General features: G+C 47.8%; 1 protein-coding gene across 19 annotated transcripts in view; it reads right to left on the bottom strand.

Moving 5' to 3' along the window:
- The window catches only part of WWOX (WW domain containing oxidoreductase), a 907,382-nt gene that overhangs the window by 572,991 nt on the left and 312,196 nt on the right, over positions 1-22,195 (bottom strand). For 6 of the 19 annotated variants that reach the window (XR_015145284.1, XR_015145283.1, XM_086350021.1 and 3 more), the window contains one exon: positions 1-22,195. This exon is cut by the window's left edge and continues 11,479 nt beyond it; it is cut by the window's right edge. The exons of the other annotated variants lie outside the window; for them this stretch is intronic. The gene's annotated coding sequence lies outside the window, so the exon portion shown is untranslated. 19 annotated transcript variants of the gene reach the window in all.

Below are 22,195 nucleotides of genomic sequence, written 5' to 3'. Positions count from 1 at the left end.
TGCGTCGGAGCCCCCAGCTCCCTGCCTCCAGGGCAGATGGCCACCTGAGGAACTGGTAACTGGCGAGGGTGGTGTCACCAGCACTGGGCGTCCCAGGGGGAGGGGATGATACTCTCCCCCAGACCTACAGCTAGAGCAGGGCAGGATCATTTCATCTTTGTTAACTATTTAGTTCACCTCACTGCCTTTCACCTCCATGCTCGAGGGAAAAAACATTGAAAACGTGCCAAGGAGAAAAATTTCACAGGTCTAATGGTGAACTCACAAGATGTTGCCAGGCCGTTGTATACACACACACACACACACACACACACACACACAATCAACTGCAGCTGTTGCACGTAATTAATGTGCTAATTATACATAATTATCTAATTACTAAAGGAGAGAGTTACAGCAAATGCATTAGTAAAGATATTAAAATCGGCTCCTTTTAGAATACAGTATAGACAATCTTGGTATTTCTGAAAGTCACCCTGAATTTTTGTTTGATAGTTGAGGGCTCTGTCAACAGAGAAAAAGTCTTGCTGAATGTTTTAATGGTATTATGGGTTGGATGATTTTGAGTCACTCCATTGACAGGGTTTTAAAAATATACAACATATGGGGAAAAAATGTGTTACACAATTCATCTTTGCAGTGTTGTGTCAGTCAGGACTTGCAACAGACTCCCTTGAGTAAAGTCAGTCCCCAAAAGAATGATCCAAAGAAGGCTGGCCCCACAAAATGATAAAAGGAGCGGGCAAAGCAGGAGCTAAGTGGCAATGTAAATTTAGAAAACACTATCTCTCCCTTGGGTGTTCTACTGGGTTGGCCCAAAAAGTTCATTTGGGTTTTTCCATGAGCTATTACAGTAAAACCCGAACAAACTTTGTGGCTAACCCAATATATAATACTGTCTTGTGTAACAGGCGACAAAATGTGGGGTGGGTGGGTGGTAAGTGGTCATGATGTAAAGTTTGAAAGCTAGATGATTGTTTCCTTTTCTTAGGTATGAGACATTTGAAGCTCTGTTAAGTGCTGCATTTCTGAAACAGTTCTGACCACAGAATCCTTCTTTACTTGCCTGCTCTGTGCATCCGTAAGTATCAGTGGACTCCACAGACAATCCACAGTTCAAGACCAGGCTGCCACGGTAACCACCTCCACTAGATCTCTGCTTCATCACACAGTGAGGCTCCGTTCTGAACCTGGTCCCTGCCCAACAGGAACCACCTTAAAATAAAGCATTTCAGCATCGAAAACAATCCTTTGGATGAACCTTCAGGAAGCACTGTTTCCTACTGACCACTTCTCTCAGGGCTGTGGATGCACTATCTAGATATTTATTTTCCATGATCAAACAATTTAATGTTTTATCAAATGTTGCCCACAGTATTTCCTGAGAACATTAAAGATGCCACAAATAAATTCCACACGAGAAAAGAAAAGCCTGATACTTACAGAGAAGGTATAAATTAGCATCTTTGGAGTCTAGGCTTATTTTATTAATTTGCTAATTCATACACTGTCTCCTTCCAAAGATGAACCGAGGCATCCCTTTTTTCTTCTTTTAATGCTATCATCAAAATTCAGTGGGCCTTGACAAGAGGAGGGAATGAAAACACAAGCCGGCTGGATCCTCCAAAGGCCCGTCTTCATTACTTTTACTATTTAACTTTTAACTTTTAATCTTGGGCCATAAAAACTGTCCTAATAAAAGATCCATAAATATCTCCTGAATGTGCAAAGGAGTGACTTTGACGAGCCATGAGCATATGCTGGGCTCTTCTCACTGATGGGCCTCGGTACCTGCGACTCGGAGAAAAGACACTGAGCAAGATGTAGATCTCGATTCTCCCAGGAAGCCAAGGGAACTGCCTCTGTTTCCATCTCAATATTCCATTATAGAAGGAATGAAACTACAGCCTTCATTTATCTTTAAGCCAGTTGGGCAGATGTGGGCATCACCAGTTCAAGCATTCTTTAAAAATTGATGAAAGTATCATATAAGTGAGTATATAATATTATTACTTATTATCATTTCATGATATTAGTAAATATTATTATACATTATAATTTTATTATATGTAACGCATATATATAATAAAATATTATCTCATATATATCTGATACACATAAATGACAGGGTAGCCTGGGACATGGGTCTCATTGGAGTCCCCACCTAGGACTCTCTTACCCAGTTCTGCTTTGCACAGAGAAGGGCTCAATTCTTATTTGCCAGAGGAATGAAGGAAGGCACCCCTTTGAATACTGCTCTTTCCAATGCTGTTTCTAATCACACATCGAATTCTAAAGTAAATACAATTAATTGCCCAATAAACCGTCTCAGATTATAAAACGGCTTTTCCTGCACACAGTTAATTCAACTGAACGACACATTTTTAAAATTAAAAAACGCTCAAATCTCCACGCTATTTTCCCTCATACCTTTTTTCAAATTAAACTCTAAAAACAAATACACTTCTAAAATCGTGTTATCATCACAGTGCATTTCTGCATGAACAATACATAAGGATAATGGCTTGTATATGTGACGCCTAAATGCGAGTTTACAAGAACCGGCAATTCGTTATATTAGATACTGGGATTTTTCACCCACAAAAATGGCTTTTTTCTCTTTTCCACAACACACTGCTTTAAGGACACGCTATCAGGCTGTGATAGTCGATGACGCCACCTTGATTACCATTATTTTTCTAGCTTTGTTAAATTAGATCCAAGGGGCATTTCCAGGTTTAGAATGTTGGACAGAATATCCTGTGTTTGAAGCCAGCCTTTCTAGAACTCTTTATTTCTTATGCCCAGAGAGTTTCACACAACTTCTTTTCATATGTAAAGTAGATCCATGTGATCCTATCTTACACATTCAATGGATAAGAATGTGTAAAGAGAAGTAGCTGTGTGTTTTAGCACTGAAGGAATCATCTGTCATAAACAGCACGCCGTATTTAATATTCAGATCAAGACAGCTCTGTCTCATTCCAGCAGACCCTTCTGACAAAAGCCGTCCCCCGGCTGCCAGGCGTATCGAGTCCAGCTGAGGACAAATTTCAAGATGAACCTGAAATCAATTTGCCATCAAATTTTCATGCCTCTCCCGGACTATCTGTGGCATTTTAATTACAAGCACCCTAGGCGGGGGGTACAACAGATATTGACACGCGGCTCCTACAATAAACTTTATTGGCAACCTCTGTCTGAATGCAGTACTCAACTAGAATAACAAGAAATAGAGCAGGATGTGGGAGCCAGGAGGTACCGCGATCACTCTGGAATGGTTTTGTTCCAGGGGCCTGGGCTTGTTGTACGCAACAGGCCTGGGAGCCAGGACGCCGGGCTCTCAGAGACAGAAAGGGCCCGCAAGTTCAAAGAGCCCGCGATGCCTAAGAGCTCTGCGAGGTTCCGGTCTTTCTCCACGGGTTGGCCAGGTGGCGTCATGTTTCCTTTTGTTTTTCAAGTGAACATTTCAGGTTCGCATCATTTCACAGCTCTTAAAAGACTTCAGATCCTTCTGGAAAGGTCAGGGACTCTGGGCAGAAGGGGTACCTCTAAACCATTCTGAAAAGGCTTGGTTTAAGCAGACAGAAACGGTCCCTGACTGTTGGTGGAGAGGTGGGAGGTGACTAGCGGCCTTTACCTGAACAACAGCCACCGCACCCCCTGCCTCTTTCTGGCTTAGGTACAGCCTGTTGCAGAGCCATTAGTATCGAGAGAAAGGGGAGGACTTGCAATCTGCCTGGCTCAAGGGATTTTTGCGCTGGGGAAATGAACGTCCTGGGACCACAGGCATGCAGTCTCGAGCAGGCGAGCCGGGCGGCCCATCAGCGGGGATGAGTCTGCTCTCGGTTCAGTGCAGGCACATGTCACCTTGCTCCCTCCAATGGTCACCGGGACTGAGAGCTGACGACCACAGCTGTCTGGGCGACACTGCATCAGGCACTGGAGCAGACCCGTCTGCACACGCCATCTCAATGAATCCTCCAACATTTTCCCAAGTTGGCAGCTGACTGACTCCAGTATTCCTGCTTGCCAAAAATGAAGGCATGCCTATAAATGTACACACAGCTGGCCCTTGGATCCTCCTGGGATTGCCTGCAGGACCCCCGTGGACACGCGTTTCCCAGGATGCTCAGGGTTTTTACATAAAATAGCACTGTATCTGCATATAACCTAAGCACATTCAATGCTCCTCTACTTTAATCTCCAGATTACTTGTAATACCTAATACAATGCAAATGCTATACAAATAGCTGTAAATGCAATACAAACGCTCAGTTAATAGTTGCCAGCACGCGGCCAACTCAACCTTTGCTTTTCAGCTGTTTCTGGAGCTCTTTGCCCCCAAATATTTATGACTTGAGTTAGCTGAATCTCGAGATGGGGGACCCATGGATAAGGAGGGCCAACTCTACACATGTTCATTATAAATTCTACCGATATGAAAGATGTCGGCACACTATTTAAAAATGAATCATGCAACATTCTTCATTATAAATTTCACAGGACTAGCTTACTCTCACCCAATGCTTTCGTTGCTTCTTGCCTAACTCTTGCATCCAAGGTCAAGATGCAGCTAATGAACACTGGTTGATACTTTTAAGTTAACCAGTAAGATGAAAGTAAAATAACTCAGATGGTCATTATTTTGAAATGTCACCCAGTCTTCAGTGGCACGAGTGGCTTCTGTAAGCTGGATAATAGTTTTTTTAATTAATGTGCTAAGGAAACACCTCCTCCTTTTTATAAGGTAATGACTACAGTCTTGATACCCATATATTTAACCTGCACACTTAACACTGTAGTTACTTTTCTTCCACTAAGACAATATAAACAATCAACCAAGGCTTGGTTTATAGCTTTTGCCTATTTCCATGGTGTAAACACTCCCAAGGCTGCTGCAGACTAGCAAGGTCACCTCCCGGTGCGGGGCTGAGGACCACATGCAGCTGCTCGCCAGCCTGTGGCATTTCTGCCATTCAGACCCAGGAAGACTCAGAAGCACAGATAAAAACAGGCAGAGGTCATAAAAGGACTAGGAACCGAGGAACTCTGAGTATTCAATAGCTTTGTTTTGAATATAATTTATTAAAAAGTAAGTTTATGTGATTTAAGTGTTACTAGTATCTGTGTTTAACAACTGGGTCACAACATTTCTGCCAGCTTAAGCTCACTGCTGGTTCCAGGGAGATGGGCTGGGAGGACCCGCTGGCTGCTGCTGCTGCTAAGTCGCTTCAGTCGTGTCCCACTCTGTGCGACCCCATAGACGGCAGCCCACCAGGCTCCCCCGTCCCTGGGATTCTCCAGGCAAGAACACTGGAGTGGTTGCCATTTCCTTCTCCAGGACTCACTGGAAATGGTGCCAAAGAGCCTGTAAGCGCAGACACGCATGTCACAAACACCACATGCGCACACGCACACCAGAAAGAGATGCTCCTGCCACACACACACACGCACACGCACACCAGAAAGAGATGCTCCTGACACACACACACACGCACACACCAAGAAGAGATGCTCCTGCCACACACACACACCAGAAAGAGATGCTCCTGCCACACACGCACACGCACACACACACACCAAGAAGAGATGCTCCTGCCACATGCACACACGCACACGCACACCAGAAAGAGATGCTCCTGCCACACACACACACGCACACCAGAAAGAGATGCTCCTGCCACACACACACGCACACACCAGAAAGAGATGCTTCTGCCACACGTGCACACGCACACACCAGAAAGAGATGCTCCTGCTACACACACACGCGCACACACCAAGAAGAGATGCTCCTGCCACACGCACACACGCACACACCAGAAAGAGATGCTCCTGCCACACACGCACACGCACACACACACACCAAGAAGAGATGCTCCTGCAACACGCACACACGCACACACCAGAAAGAGATGCTCCTGCCACACGCACACATGCACACACCAGAAAGAGATGCTCCTGCCACACACGCACATGCACACACACACACCAAGAAGAGATGCTCCTGCCACACGCACACACGCACACGCACACCAGAAAGAGATGCTCCTGGCATAATCCTCTTGTTTTCTTTGAGAGGGAGGTAGTTTCGAACACAGCCAGGGGATCCCAGGATCGAGATGTAACCACAGCAGACAATGAAATACGTGTTCCTGGAAAGAGTTGAGGAGGTTTCACAAAGACACAGGAGGCGGATGGACCCGCACCCGCCCTTCCGCCAGGAGAACCGCAGCACGGAGACGGCCACGCAGAGGGAGCCCCGCCGCGTGACCCACACAGCAACCCCTGCGTGGACCAGCTCCCATCAGCATCCACACTCACTTCTCCCTTCGTCCCTGCGACCACCCAGCAGCTCTTCTTTTGTTAATTTGACCCTGACGGCATGGCCCACTTTCCACTACACATGAGAGACACGCCACCTTCTTATTCTCTGAAACCTGTTACTTCCGAGGCAAAAATTGATTTGAGAAATAAGAGAGTGAGAATCGGGGTGGGCGTTGAGTCTGGAAAACAGTGATAGCCTGACATCCAGGCAAGGTGAGCCGGGCCTCTTCTGCAGGGCAGTCAGCTGTGCCCTGCAGTCAGAGGGTCAAGTCATTCTGTTCAGTCCAAGCAGGCGAGGACATGGAGGCTCCCCCACACCTTATTAGGTGAGGGGGGGACAGAGAAAGCAGCATCAGTACCTGATGGGTAGCCAGGCAGCATTTCCCCTGATACATACTGCAATTCAGACGCGTTCCCAGACTGTTGGAGGTGTGTATCAGGGAGCACAGAGCTCACCTGGCTGGACAGCCCAGCACATTTCTCAAAGGGTGTCAAGGGCAGAGACAGCACGTGGGTGACACCGATGCTGTGTGCTGTCAGCTCAAGGACGAGACACCTAACGGGACATGGCATTCTCTCCCCATCTTTTCAAAACATAAAAACACAGGCAGCTTCTTATGGACGGACTGGACCAAAAGTATTCCAAAGTGCTCCCTGGAAATGCCAGAGTTGTAAAAGAGCTGCGAGATATAAAATAGAACATCCTATCGCTTGTCAGTAACACGGCTTGTTTCCCTTTTCCTTTTTTATTTTTATCCCTGAGGGTCAGTCGCTTAAAATGAACATCGGTGTTTCCCAGGCAAGATTTACATTTTCAACATGAAATCTAATCTGTGGTGCCTGGCCAGAAAGAAATATTTATATGTATGTATTGCTGTTAATCTTGTGTGTGTGTGTTTTTTTAAAAGAGTCAACACACAGAGATCATTCATACTTTCTCCACTCCATTTCTGACTCTTTTCCTTCTCTGCTCTCTGTTGGCCGAATATGACAGCACTCTCACCGTCTGTCATGTTATTCGAGATAATGTTGCCCTTGCTAGAAAGAGCTGGCTTCTTGAGTATTTACTGCAACGGCACAGATGAGGAGGCACCTGACCTGAAGCAACTGGGGCTTTGCGTAAAACAGGACCTGGGTAAGAAAGAAACAGTCCTCACCGCACCTCCAGAGAGAGTCTGCCCCCTAACGCCCAAGCCCTCCCTGCCTAGCAGTGTAGCAGCCCTGGGTCCAGGCATCATTGGGCAGGTGCTGGAAAAAGGACCACCTGGAAAGAGGTCTCTAACTTGTCCATCAGCACGTGGATGGGTAGATGCTTTTTTTTTTTTTTAGGAGATGCTAGCTGGACCTTCTAGCCAGCCAGAGATGGAGGGAATCGAGAAGGAAGAGGCTTAGACCCCTTCCTTTTGCCTTTTGTTAGGTTAAAAGGTTATGAACATCCGAGTGCTACTCTTCATTGCGGAGATTGGCCAAGTCACAGGCCGGAGTCGTTTCTGGAGCGGGAGCTGTTTCTGGGGCGGGAGCGACATAGAAAGTCTGCGCGAGCCAAGAACGCGCGTGGGCGCGGGGCCAGGGGCATGCAGCCCTCCTGTCCGCAGGGAGAGCGCGGGGCCAAGTTATGTTTGGAGGGGTGCCTCCGGCCTCCAGTGTCCTTCATTCACAGCTATGAAGCGATACCCCCACCCCTGAAGCCCGTGGCCTCCCTCTCAAGGCAGCCACCCCCCGAGTCGGTCCACCTTCTCTGGGGCACAGATCGACCCGAGCCCAGCAGAGGGCCCGGGAGCGCGGCGGGTGAGGGGCTGAGTGGACGCGGCATGCCTGTGCCGTCCCTCCAGAGCCTTCCTCCCCTCTGGAGCCTGGCCAAGGAAACGCAGGTTCCCGAGCCAAGCCCCGGCTTCTCTCTCCAAATCACATCGCTCATGATTAGGGGGAGAGAGGCCGAATCTTCCTCCGCGGCCTCTCCACCCACTCCCGATACAGAATCAGTTCATCTGGGTAATTTTTAAAGCGCAGCGCTGGGGCCAGCTGGAACCGGTCGCCTCCTCCCGGCCAAATGCTTCGAGTTTCTTCCAGCCTCGAGCGGACGTGCTCTGGGTACCGGGAGAGCCCAAGACCCAGCCAGGCCAAGAATGAGGCCCTGGCTCCCCACACCGCCCAGCAGCTGCCCCAGTGGGGAGCAAGCAGAAAGCCTGGGCTCTGAGTGTGGCTCCCTGGCTCGGAGACGAGGGTCCCTGAGATCCCAGTGCCCTGAGAGCCCTGGAGGACTGGGGTATCCGGTCTTGGCCAAGGCTCCCCGGCTGCCAGGGCCAAATGTGCGTCCCAGCCCAGAAAGAAGATGATTTTCACGGAGCAACAGATCCACTGTATTTGCTTTGGCCTCTTCCAGCTCTGGGGTGACCTGAGTGCCACTGAGCAGGGCCCGGGGGGACCCTCTGACTTTATTCTAGAAACTAGGCTAGTTAAATAAGGCATTGTCAGGCCAGGAGCCGCCTCGGACTCTTGGCAAGGGTGTTGACTCAGTATGAAATAGTATCAACAGAAAAGAACAATGTTCCCTGTTTTCTCACTCCAGGCATTCTCGAGGCTGGGAGTTGGTATTCGTTTGGAATGGGCCAGGCGCTTTCAAAACTCAGTTCTGTATGTTTAAAAGATCTTTAGATCTGAAGTTCTAGGGCATGAGGGCTGCCTGTTGTGATGGCTCCTAAGGGTACCTACTGAGCTCCGGAGACTCAGAAACGCTCAGGAGTGAGAACCCTGCGTGGAGAGAAGGGATCGTGCAAGATACACCACTTGTCTCTTTTCAGGCACAAAAACATACACGTTTATACACGCTTCTTCCGGGAGCCATGCATCTCTGCCCAGTCATTACTCATGCTAATTAACGGGTGTTTGGTTTCTAAACCATTCAGCTTCAGAACTCCTGTTGAGGTGTTCTGGGAAAATCCCATGGATGGAGGAGCCTGGTGGGCTGCAGTCCATGGGACTGCAAGGGGTCGGACACAACTGAGCGACTTCACTTTCACTTTCCACTTTCATGCACTGGAGAAGGAAATGGCAACCCACTCCAGTGTTCTTGCCTGGAGAATCCCAGGGACAGGGGAGCCTGGTGGGCTGCCGTCTATGGGGTCGCACAGAGTCGGACACGACTGAAGCGACTTAGCAGCAGCAGCAGCAGGAAGTAAAGAATCCAGCTGTGCCTCCAGCGGAGGGGCCCAGGCGTGAACCCACAGGCCCCCTGAAGCGGGGTGTTTCAGAGTCCACGCTGAGCCTGCAAGCCCCTGACGAGCCTCCCTTCTGCTGTTTGGAACCTAGAAGTAATTCTTTCTCTCCTCCCCGATTCACAGAGATGCTTTGAGGAAGAACTGAGTCATATTCCATCAGTTCTGAGTGCAGAAGGAAGGAAAAAAATAAGGCAGTATTACTAAAAGTCTGCCACCCTACTCCCAGTTCTGGGACCAGCCCGTCCTTTGAGTATTTATAGAACAACAAAGCAACGTGGGCCCTTTCCGTGCTGGAGGAGCCCAGGAAGAAAACTGTGACGAGAAGCTCTTGAGAAATTCTTGAAATTTTGTCCAAAGATGTTTAACAAACCCACAAGGGAGAAATGCATTCTGAGAGAACAACTGTCTTGCTGATAAATATTGGTTAGGAAAATAATTTAATTTATACTTGTGAATCTTGGAGAGTATCTTTCTCATAGGATTTTCCCTAAGAAAGACAATCTTCTTGAATTCACTGTTTTTAAACTTTCCCCCCGCTTTGGGGATATTTGACTCTCTCCACTTGCCAAAGAGCTGTTTCCTAGTACATCCTAGAGAATATATGAGTTCATTTTTCCACAGATGCATTTCTATACACCTGGTATTTCAGTTATTTATTAACCATGCCTAGTTTTGTGGTTTCTAGCTTTATATCTTTAAAGTCATTAAAACTTAATAGAATTAATCATAAAAGAAATCTATCAAACACAGTTGCCAAGCACTTTCTTGTTCCCCCTGACTGACATCTTTAAAATGTATTTCAATGTTATTTATTTCATAACACCCAGGGAATAAAAAAAAAAAAAAATAACTTGCAGCTTCCAAGTTCAGAGAAAGCATAAAAATGTGATTTACTATTTATTGTACAGTTAGGCACATGCATATTATATACTGCATGTTAATCTTCAACTGCTAAATTTAGCAAATTTGACAACACTACCGTTTGCTAGTGAGGAAAAAGAATCGACATCTGTTCTCTTCCAGATACGATTCCTTCTTGGAAGGAATCAGAAATAGGCCCAGGCCTCCTCTTTGCTGGGTAAACTGATAGAATGCGGGCTGTTTAAATGGACAGTCAAACCACAATGCCCCCTGGTGGTAAGATGATGCATAAACATTTATTAGCATGAAGGCACACTGAATGTTTTCAAGAGAGACTTCATTTTTAATGAGGTAGAGATTCTAGTTTTAAAAATGCAAATGCGAAAAGCATAGCACATGGATGGTGCTTTAAGTAGAATATAAAGAGTCACCTGACTGTTAGTTAAGTCACAGGCATATTTAGTTTATCTAAACCACCTTGATAGAAGTGTTTTGTATTTTACAATATATTTTAATCCACAGTGAAGACTTGGGAGTAGGAAGGAAAATCAGAAGTGCAGCATATATAGTTTTTAGACTAAATTTACAAAAATGAAACCATCAGCGGAGGTGGACCTGTGAGTCTGCTGGGTTAGTGTTTGTTACTGCAGGTAAAATGGAGTGAGAAAAGACTCCAGCTTTTACCAGGGGACTGGGGACCCCATCTTTCCAGCATGCTCTCAGCGGGCACCTCCGATGAGCAGCTTACAGGGAGTTTCCTCGGGTCAGACATAAATAGCGATTCTCAGGTTCCCTTAATCCAGACAGACTTCGCTTGTGAGTTAGGCCTCATCAATTTTGAAAAGAGTCAGTTAATACATGAAAGGCAGGGCTGTGGGAAGGCGCACACGTATGTTCAGTGGGAATGTGTGAGATGTGGACTCATGAATCACGCAGACAATACTGATGCCTCGTACGGATTACAGAGCACGGCACCTTCCTTTCTCAGGAAGCTGCTCTCTGCTATCTGTAGAAGGGGGGATGGAAGAGCAAGAGGAGGAATTGGGACACTTTCCTTTCTTCTCTGGAGAAGCTGAGCAATTCACAGCTTCACGCCACACAGCAGGTAGAGTGAGAGTCCCCCAGACACCTGTGCCCATGACCCAGAGCTGCCTGCTTTGCTAATTATGACTTGTTTCTGATGCAAGACACTACCCTGATGGTTAAGATGATATTGCCCAAGAGATGACACAGAAGGATGCTGCAATGAAAGTATAACTCACACTAAAACCTGCACACGGATGTTCAATGCAGCATTATTGACAGGAGCCCGAAACTGGAAAAGATGCAGCTGTCCATCCGCTGATGAATGGATCCATGAAACGTGGTCTCTCCATACAATGAAATATTACAGTCTTAAAAAGAAAAACTATGGATATATGCTACAGCACCGATGAGCTTTGAAAACATGATGCTGAATCAAAGAAGCCAAAGACAAAAAACATGGATTCAGTTCAGTCGCTCAGTCATGTCCAACTCTTTGCAACCCCATGGACTGCAGCACGCCTGGCCTCCCTGTCCATCAGCAACTCCTGGAGTTTACTCAAACTCATGTCCATTGAGTCGGTGATGCCATCTAACCATCTCATCCTCTATCGTCCCTTTCTCCTCCCATCTTCAATCTTTCCCAGCATCAGCGTCTTTTCCAATGAGTCTTCTTCATGTCGGGTGGCCAAGGTATTGGAGTTTCAGCTTCAGCATCAGTTCTTCCAATGAATATTCAGGACTGATTTCCTTTAGGACAGACTGATTGGATCTCCTTGCAGTCCAAGGGACTCTCAAGAGTCTTCTGCAACACCACAGTTTAAAAGCATCAATTCTTCGGCACTCAGCTTCCTTTATAGTCCAACTCTCACATCCATACATGACTACTGGAAAAACCATAGCTTTGACTACACAGACCTTTGTTGGAAAAGTAATGTCTCTGCTTTTTAATATGCTGTCTAGGTTGGTCATAGCTTTTCTTCCAAGAAGCAAGTGTCTTTTAACTTCATGGCTGCAGTCACCATCTGCAGTGATTTGGGAGCCTAAGAAAAGAAAGTCTGTCACTATTTTCATTGTTTCCCCATCTATTTGCCATGAAGTGATGGGACCAGATGCCATGATCTCAGTTTTCTGAATGTTGAGCTTTAAGCCAACTTCTTCACTATCCTCTTTCACTTTCATCAACAGGCTCTTTAATTCTTCTTCACTTTCTGCCATAAGGGTGGTGTCATCTGCATATCTGAGGTTATTGATATTTCTCCCTGAAATCTTGATTCCAGCTTGTGCTTCATCCAGCCCAGCATTCCTCATGATGTATTCTGCATATAAGTTAAATAAGCAGGGTGACAATATACAGCCTTGACGTACTCCTTTCCCGATTTGGAACCAAGTCTGTTGTTCAACGTCCAGTTCTAACTGTTGTTTCTTGACCTGCATACAGATTTCTCAGGAGGCAGGTCAGGTGGTCTGGTATTCCCATCTCTTGAAGAATTTTCCAGTTTGCTGTGGTCCACACAGTCAAAAAGCATAGTCAATAGAGCAGAAGTAGATATTTTTCTGGAACTCTCTTGCTTTTTTGATGATCCAACGGATGTTTGCAATTTGATTACATGGATTACATAACTCCATTTATAGGAAATGTCCAGAACTGGCAAACCCATCAAGACAGATTCCAAGGGCTGGAAGAAGGGGCGTTTGGGATGATGGCTAGGGAGTGGGGATCTCCTGGGCTAATTAGAATGTTCTAAAAGTGACGGTGGTGATGGACGGATGCACAATGCTGTGGATATACCAAGAAAATCTGCAGTTTACACTTCACATGGATGGACTGTGGGCTGGCGCACTGTGTGTGAGTGAGCTGTTTGGGTTTTTTGTTGTTGTTAACGGATACTGGAGAGCAAAGGGCAGGCAGGCCCTGCAAAGTTCCAGTGGACATAAAAGTGTTCCAGGAAGACAGAAGATGAGGAAAGGGTAACAGCCTCCAGAGAAGCACAGAAAAGCTCTGCGTCAAGCAGGAAGCCCAATGTGGCTTTTTCAAAGGGGATCTGACTCTGCTCCACGCTCCCAAAAACTTTCCACAGAAAACTCCAGGAGGACATCTCTCTCTCTCTCTCTCTCTCTCTGAGAGATCTGGATTCAATCAGCCTGGAGCATCACTATTTATAAAGAATTTCCCAGTGGTCTTAGCGCACAGCCAAAGCTGAGTACCACTGTTTGGGAAGAGAGCCAGCTACAAAGCTGGAGTGTAATGAGGAGGGAAGCTGGGCGAAACGGAGCCGGCATTCATTCGACTCTGCATCATGTCTCTACTTTCCATTCCTTCCTATCTCCCACGTTCCTATCCAAACCCCTGTGTGTGGCTGTGGCCAGTGGTCTGTGGTCATCCTCAGCCCCACCATCTGATGGTTTGTACCAATAATGCCGAAATGTTTACACAAACACAAATATCTGAACCGACCTGTCTGCCTATTTCTTCTTTTACAATATTCAGGCAGTCTTCCAAAAACTTCTTCATGATACCAAAAAAAAAAAAAACCTATGCAGAGGGGAGGGTGCATTTTAAAATTCTGTGGGTACTGATTGAGAGACTCGGTCGCTGGCACCCAGTTGACCCTCTGCCCTGCCCGACACTGGTGACCGCTTAAGGATAAAAAGCCTCACCCCATCCCCACCCCCGCAGGGCTGCGTACATCTCCCTGGCTGGGTTTTAATCCAGCCTAAACATCAGCAAGCTTGAGTGTGGTACCTGCTTTGCTCACTGCCCAGAGAAGGACAGCCCCTGGCTTTGAATCCTTTTTTCTGGAACTTCTTGGAGCCAGAAAACACCAATTCCTCTCAGGGCCTGCATGGGTGTGGTCGCACACGTTCTCTCTGGGTCTGTCCTGATTGATGACAACTTTGGAAAACACTGCCTGAATAATTCATCATAGAAAGAAAAAAAAAAAAAGCTTTGGGATTAAATGATATGACTGGAGCTTCCAGCACAAACATACAGGTGTTCTCAAAAGAGCCAGTCCAGCTGGATGGCGGCAGTTGGGAAATAATCGAGGACACCCAAAATGAACTCCCCCTTTTGTAAACGGTCATGAGGCATCCGCTCACCCCATCACACAGACGCTCGGGTGTCTCAGCCAGGCGCTCTGATACCATGTACCTGGAACATCTTGCTGGGGGTTTGCCTGACTTAGTGGAATGGCACCCACTCAGTGAGCAGCATGCAATATATTTTTTAAAAAGACAGAAGAAGGAGAAAAGAAAGGAATGAGGGAAGGAGAGGTGAGAGGGAGGGAGAGGTGTGAAAATGTTGGCTACGTTTTCTGCTCAGTGAAGCTGAAAGGCCATGGGGGCCGATTCAATTTAATCTCGGCAACTGGGATGGGGATTTAACATCCACACTAAACACCAAGCAACCCATACAGTTGTTTCAAAGGCCCGTCTTTTCCCCGCTGCACACACACTCGCAAACGCAATTAGTATTGCCGTGACTGGCAGCAGAAGCTCAGCCAGGCTGCTACTGCAAAGCTGCAGTGGGTTCAGCTGGAGCTCTCGTGTTGGTACCACGCACCCGGACCCACAGGAGGCACTTCCCACCTCTCTTGCCTGCTCTTCTGTTTCACTGTTTTTTTGTTTTTTGCTTGTTTTTCTTTATCCTTGTGCGAAATCAAAGTTTCGACCCACCTCCTCCCTTCTGCCTGTCTTAGCTCCATCCTAAAAGACTCAAGGCAGTGAAGCCTCAAAATGGCCAGGATGTGGGACTACTTAACCCCAGCTAGCCAAAAGCAGGAATGGCTGTTTACAGCACATAGAGACGAAAAGTGAGGGAAGAACCCAGCTCCATGGCATGAAACCCCAAAGTCTCGACATCCAGAGAAAACGGCCCCTGCGCTGCCTGGACTGGAGTCTCCTCCCAGGCCCACTCCATGGATATGGCCTACCCATGCTGCCATCGAGTCCTGTGCTGGAGACGGGCGGACGAAGTCCGGTCCTCACTCGTGACGAGGCTCAGCCTGGAGGCGAGAGGGTGGCGTGTCAAGCTGCCCAGCACGGGGCAAGCAGCGGTCCGAGGGGAGCTGGGAGGGTGTCTGAGCGGCAACGCAGGGAGCCCTCCGTACCCAGCACAGGGAACACAGCTGCCCGGTGCCCGAGTCTTGCTGCTCACCACAGGTCAGCAAAGCCCCACCAGTCCTGCCTGGTCCTTCAGGAGGGCTAGCTCAGCTGAAAGGCAGAGAGATGGCACAGGGGCCAAGAGGAGAAAAACAGAAGGGGCTGGCGGAGAGCCAGGGGCTCCCCGAGGGCCAGTCCCTCCCAGAGAGACAGCGCCGTGTGCGGGAGGCCCCTCCGGGGGGAGCGAGGCAGGTGCCACAGAACACCACCGCCTCCCCGTGCACAGGCATTACGACGGAGCCGAGGCCCTGAGGCCCACGCCCCACCCTGGACCCCGTGAACTGTTCCGAGGGAAGAACGCGCCATTTCTCATACGGAAGGAAAGAGGCCCAGATGGTTGTTATACTTGGTAAAATTCAGTTTTAATCAAAGTCGGTTAATTATTGACTCAACGAGGATGAAACTAGAATAAAATCATTTTTGCCTTGAGCCAAACTATTAGGAAGCCTCACATAGTTAATAGACTAAAAGGCCTCAGAATTATTCCTTTCGCCTCCGTGATATTCAGTCTTAACTCAATCATTATTGTGCTTCTCTCTCAATGCCAATAAAGGAGGGACGGAGGGCTGAGGACTTTGAATTTTAGAGAAAAAAGAACGTGGAATCGCCATACCAAATACCGCCATAAACAAGACAACATGACATCCCCGCTAGGTTTTCCTTAGCACAGAAAGCTCCCAATTTTTGCATGTCACTTAACTTCCCTTTAAGCCGAACGTATGCAGCCTGTTCTCTGTCTCTGAACCATTCCCTCACCCAGCACTAGCGTTATACGTATGCCATGCGAAGAGAAACGGCAAGAGTTTTATTTTATCACAAATTCTGTGGGCAGGGCATGTGAAGCTTGGCAAAGCTGTCCCTCCAGCAAACCTTGCTCCAAGGCGGGTGGAGACGTGTTACCTTCACCCCTTACTTTACAAGCTCTGATAGGACTAGAGTGGGCCCCACCGATGACGGGGTAAAACTTACAAAGCAGTATGAGTAAACCGTAAAGTACAGGCTAGAAAGTCTAACAGAGTTGTTTCTATTCTCTTTAGGTTGATGGCCCTGACAATTTCCTAAAAATATCAAATTTTCTTGAAACATCTTTTTTCGCAAGTTTTACTACTTTCAGCATATAATTAGTCTACCTTTTATTTTATTTTTTGCCTTTTTTGAAATGTAACACTACAGTGTCTGGTGAGAGACAGTCAACAGTGATGCCTTGGGACCCAGGCACTGCCCTGCAATGCAGTGAGGGCATCCACACCAGTAAGCACATCCAATATGCAGTAAGGTGTTGGTGGAAGGCAGTAATAAGCTACTATTTCTGCCCACAAACCAATTATCCTAATGCCCATTTGCTATTTCAATACTTATTGTCATTGGCATAACCCCCAAACAGACCAATGGCTTAAAATCAGTTGCCTCATGAGCATAAAACATACGAACTAAGAACCCACTACCTTAGTCTCAGATCTCTCCTGATGGCCAGTGGTCACAGTAAGATGTTACCAGTGAAAAATTCCAGCTTCAGTTACCAGCAAACTGCCAGACTCCACACAGATGTCCTTATTTCAGAGGTAAATGTGCTTTTCCACTTATCTCAGACTTTTATATAAGTGTGATTATTTAAAACTCACGATGAAAAACAAACCTTGGTAAATCAGGCAGATACTGCTTCACTGCTATTTAGGATGACAACAAGCCAGAACACTGCCTGGCCAAGTGCTGGCAAGGGTGTGGCTAACAAGAACCCTTGCTCACTGCTTGAGGGGATGTGAAATTGGCCAGCCATTGTTAAAGAGGCAGTCTGGCACTTTCTTACAAAACTAAACATACTCTCAGCATATAAACCAGCAACTGTGCTCTTCTGTATTTACACAAATGAGCTGAAAACTTATGTCCACACAGAAACCTACACAGGGATATTTACAGACAGTTTATTCATAATTGCCCAAACATGGAAGCAACAAAAATGTCCTTCAGTGGGCAAACGAAAGAGCACACTTGGATTCGTCCAGACAGCGGAGTACTGTTTGGTGCGAAACAACAACAGCACAAGCAAAAATCTATGAGCCGGTGAGGAGACACGGAGGAAACGTCAATGCCTATGTCTAAGTTAAAGAAGTCAATCTGCAAATGCTTCTAGTGATAGCTGTATGCTTCCAACTATGTGACGTTCTGGAAAGGGCAAAACTGTGGAGACAGTCACGACATCAGTGGCTGCCATAGGTTAGAGGTGAAGGAAGGATGAAGACAGGGGAGTCCAGAGCACTCAGGGCAGTGAATCTACTCCAGGCAAAAGGACGCTGACGGGTACACGTCACCAGACCTCTGTCCAGATGCATAAACGTCCCACACAAGCGCTGAGCACCAAGGTGAACCGTGGCCTGGAGGTGACGGTGATGCGGCTCCGCGGGCTCATCGAGGGTAGGAAACGTGCCCTCGGGGTGCGGGGCGGGGGAAATCTCTGCACTGTTCTCAGTCTCGTTGCGACCTTAAAACTGCTATAAAAAAATAAATAAAGCCTAGTGGAAAAAGAAAAAAACTGGCAAAGGAACAAATTCTGAGTGACACTGGAAGAACCCTGCTGCCGGTGGATCTTTGTGTGGCTGTACACAGCTCTGGAATCAAACCGCTTCGTCCAGTCTCCTGCGTGCACGCACCCTCACCCCGTACCCAGCTCACCGCCGTGCCGGGCCTGGGTAGAAACATACCTATCGGAGGGCTGCCAGCTACTACACGCCAGGGCCACAGGCGTACGGACACACAGGTTTCGGGCCTCAGCATGCGATACCCCCACAGCTCCCGGCAGAACCTTTCTGGATAGCACCTCCTTCCAGAGTTTGCTATGGACATCATTCTTGGCAAAAGTGAGCGTCCTTGATTTCTGAGCACTCTGTTCTCCTTCCTGAAGGTTCCACAGAGGCTGACAGGAGAGAAGCGGGTGCGTGATGGCCTGTGCCTGCAGCAGTGACCTGTCTGCTTCTGTGCGATGGCTCAGGGAAAGGCGTCCTGGGAGGCTGGGCTGACCTGTCCCCATCTCAGACCCAGGCCCTCAAAGACAGCCTCCCATCTTCCCGGGCACAGTGGTCACCAGCCCGTAAGGGCACAGCCAGCACGGGGGTTCTATGTACTGTGTTGTCAGTGACATGCTCCAAAGGGGCCCCAGCAGCTTGGGGTGTGCACAGCACATCCTTCCTTGCCTTCCATGGCCACATGCACAAACGCATGTGGGACGCACCCACCCATCTACCACCGCCCACCTGGGGACATGCGACAGTCCTGGGACAGGACGGACACCTCGAACAGCCGCCAAGAGAGCGGAAGAGACCCACAGGACGCCAGCCACCTGCTGATGGACGTGATTCCTCCCTTCAATTCCACCTCCAGTTCGTCAGAGACACGGCATTCTCTCCTAGGACTGCATTCCTAAGGACATCGGCATCTGTTTATAGCTTTACGGAGGCCAAGCACCAAACAGGACTACAAACGTGTGCTTGACTTTCAGCCGCAGGGAAATGGAGAATGAACGCGGGGAGGCAGGGTACTCCCTTCAGAGGAGAGAGATCGTGCCCGAAGCTTGCAGAAGGTGTGACAAGGATGGGGGTACGCCTGGGATCCTGGGGAAGGAAAAGAAAAACAGAGGGGCAGAGGGCCAAGACGAGCTGGTGAAGCAAAGGAACACCAAGTGGAGAAACAGTCCAAAGCAGCAACCAGCTCTAACTGGTCCAAAGTTCCGAGAGCAAAGGTGAAAACCCATCACTCAGGTCCAGACCCTCAGGCAAGTGATCAGAAGACTTGGTGATTTTTCCAGCTAAAATGTTCCTGTCTTAGGGAATTTCTGATAATGAGAAATAAGTTTACTGATTTTGATTCTTCGACGACACAGAGTCATCTGAAATCACAAAAGTCGTCCCTGGTTATTATTATTATTATTTTTTTGTCCCTGGTTATTAAAAAAATGAAAAGAAAGAAAACCAAGTATAGACTGGCCTAAGGCAAAACGTGATTCTTTTCCCATCGCTTCCCACCCAAGCCCACCCCCAGGGGAAGTGCCTGACAAAGTGCCGGCCACACGTCTTCCGAGATCTTTTCCTATGCGCACACAGATGCGTATTTTTTTAAATGATTCTTAATTAAAAACAATAGAGATCAATGAAGCATCTCTACTTTGCAGTACATCATGTCTGGGGTCCTGACCCGCGGGGCTTGGCCACGGAATAAGACTGCTCTGTCCAGGTGGTGGATGGAGGCGAACGGGGCTGGGGTAAAGCAGCGGAGGAGGAAATAACAAGGCTCTCTAAGGACGGGCCTGAAGCCCTCGGAACCGGCTGTCACCCCGCGATGGACAGCAGCCTCTTACTCCACTGACAGGCCTTCCTCCAGCTATAGCATCTCGACTGTAATTACAGGAAAGGCCATACCATAAAGATGGGGGGAGGAGCTAATTGACCAAAAGTTCAATGTGCTGACTCAGGGACCGACCGATGGCCCAGCCTTACATTTCTTTTCCTCCCAAAGCCACTGATGTACAGTCCATTAAGCGGCGACCATCCTGACCCAGGAGGTGGGGTACTTCCTACCGAAGCACATGCACGAGCCCCACCCAGAGACCCCCGGCCTGTGCAGCAGAAACGCCCTGGTGCTGCCAGACGAGGGGGCCCTCCACGGGCTCCGAGGTTACTTGCTGCTGGTTCTGTGCTCTTCGGTGTGCCTGCTGCTTTCTGTTTGTTTCATGTTCATTTACTGGCCTGTCCAAAATCCAAAAGCAAAGACATGGCCTTGAGGTCCAGGCCCCCAACTCTGTTGCCTTCTGACAATCATCGAAGTCCAGAATTCCCACCCTGCTTAATCAATCCAAATGGAGAGAAGTTTCCGGATGATGCTGTGCCTTGCTGTGGGTAAGAACACAGACTTTAGACGGTCAGACAACTATTTCAGCTGTGTGCTCTCAGCCTGCTCGCTTACCTTCCATGTGTCTCAGTTTTCTCATCTCCAAAATGAGTATAAGATAGTGTTAGGTGTTCATTTATGTAAAGCACACACAAAGAGGGCCATGGTTACACAGGTTTATCTGCATATAAGTGCATACCAAGTGCTATACAGGTCTTAGCTACACGTATTACGTTGTTTTCACGGTGATGTCACTTATCACAACTTGTAAAGAATGACTCCCTTTAAACACCCTGAGGATATTTTACAAATAACCCACCTGACACTCTAAGGGCCTGGCATGACCGAATGCAACTGCTCTTCTCTGCTGTGAGAGAGTAACAGACACACACTATATACCCACTCAAGTGGACACAGCTTGATGCAACAGACACATTCCTGAAACTGTGCATACATCAAACCACACTTCCACTCAACCTGGGTACACCTGCCTCTGCAATGGGTCTTTCAAGGAATCCTTTCTGTTCCAGGAAAGCTTCTAGACCAGAACAACACGAACCACTAGTCCTAATACACATATTCCTAACAGAGGACATTTCATTACACAGCCCCAGCTTATGGCTGGAGAGTGAGGGTCACATCCGGGCAGGCAGTGGAACTCTAAGACATGCATTATCCCTTTAGGTAACTGGCTCAAAGTTTTCCCAGCCACGTGCCGGAAGGTGGGCCAAGCTCTGACAGCAAAACATCACCAGGAACAAGATACCCAGAGGTGTGACTGCTGCACAGGTGGCCTGCTTGTCCTCTTCAGGAAGAACTGTGATGCTTTCATCAAAGCATCACCCTGCAAGGATGGCAGATAAAGAGTATCTGCTGCACTGACTGCGGACGGTTAGTGACGGCCACTTGGAGTCCTGTGCTGAGCACAACTCTGACTGATTAGTGGTGTCTGTCATGGTTAACGGAGAAGGCACTGGCACCCCACTCCAGTACTCTTGCCTGGAAAATCCCATGGACGGAGGAGCCTGGTGGGCTGCAGTCCATGGGGTTGCTAAGAGTCGGACACGACTGAGCGACTTGTCTTTCACTTTTCCCTTTCATGCATTGGAGAAGGTTAAAGGACTTGGGAGTGCATGCATGCATGCTGGTCCTCCCCATTCCCATACTTATGGTGCACAAGTACTCAGTGATAACAGGGCTAAAAACTCCTGGTAATTTGTCAAGAAGGCTACAGATGAAGGGAAAACACACATTTGGGTATGACACTGTGAATTCTCTCACAACCACTTACTCCCTGAATTATAACTCTGTAAGTTGCTGCAAATTATTCAGGGCACATAAGCACCACAATAAAACTTCCCTCCAGCCCCAAATACATACAGAAAATCTCCACATAATTCCAGTCTCCCTTAGGAGGGAAGGGAAACATGGCTTCGGTAAATCCTCCCAGTGGCAGGCCCTGGGTTGTGTCGTGAAGGTCAGAGATCACCTCATGGTCACTGTCAGGGTTCTGGACATAGCGGAGAGTGCTGACATGAGTCCCAATCCATCCAGTGTGAACTGGATGCTGCATATGCTTGATTCCAACACACTGTGCAGCCGGGCTTTATATACGATGATAAAAGTGTCACTAGGAAGTCAGAAGAAAGGCCTTGATTGCCAAATAGTCCCTGAGGTGGACTGTCCAGTGGACCACGTCATGGGTGACCTGCCCACTGGCT

This window comes from Bos grunniens, chromosome 18 (assembly GCF_055505025.1).
Source record: "Bos grunniens cultivar Pamir isolate PY7600 chromosome 18, Bosgru_T2T1.0, whole genome shotgun sequence".
Classification (NCBI taxonomy): Eukaryota; Metazoa; Chordata; class Mammalia; order Artiodactyla; family Bovidae; genus Bos; species Bos grunniens.
Note: the sequence above shows the minus strand (reverse complement) of the source record. Positions and strands in the feature narration are given on the sequence as shown.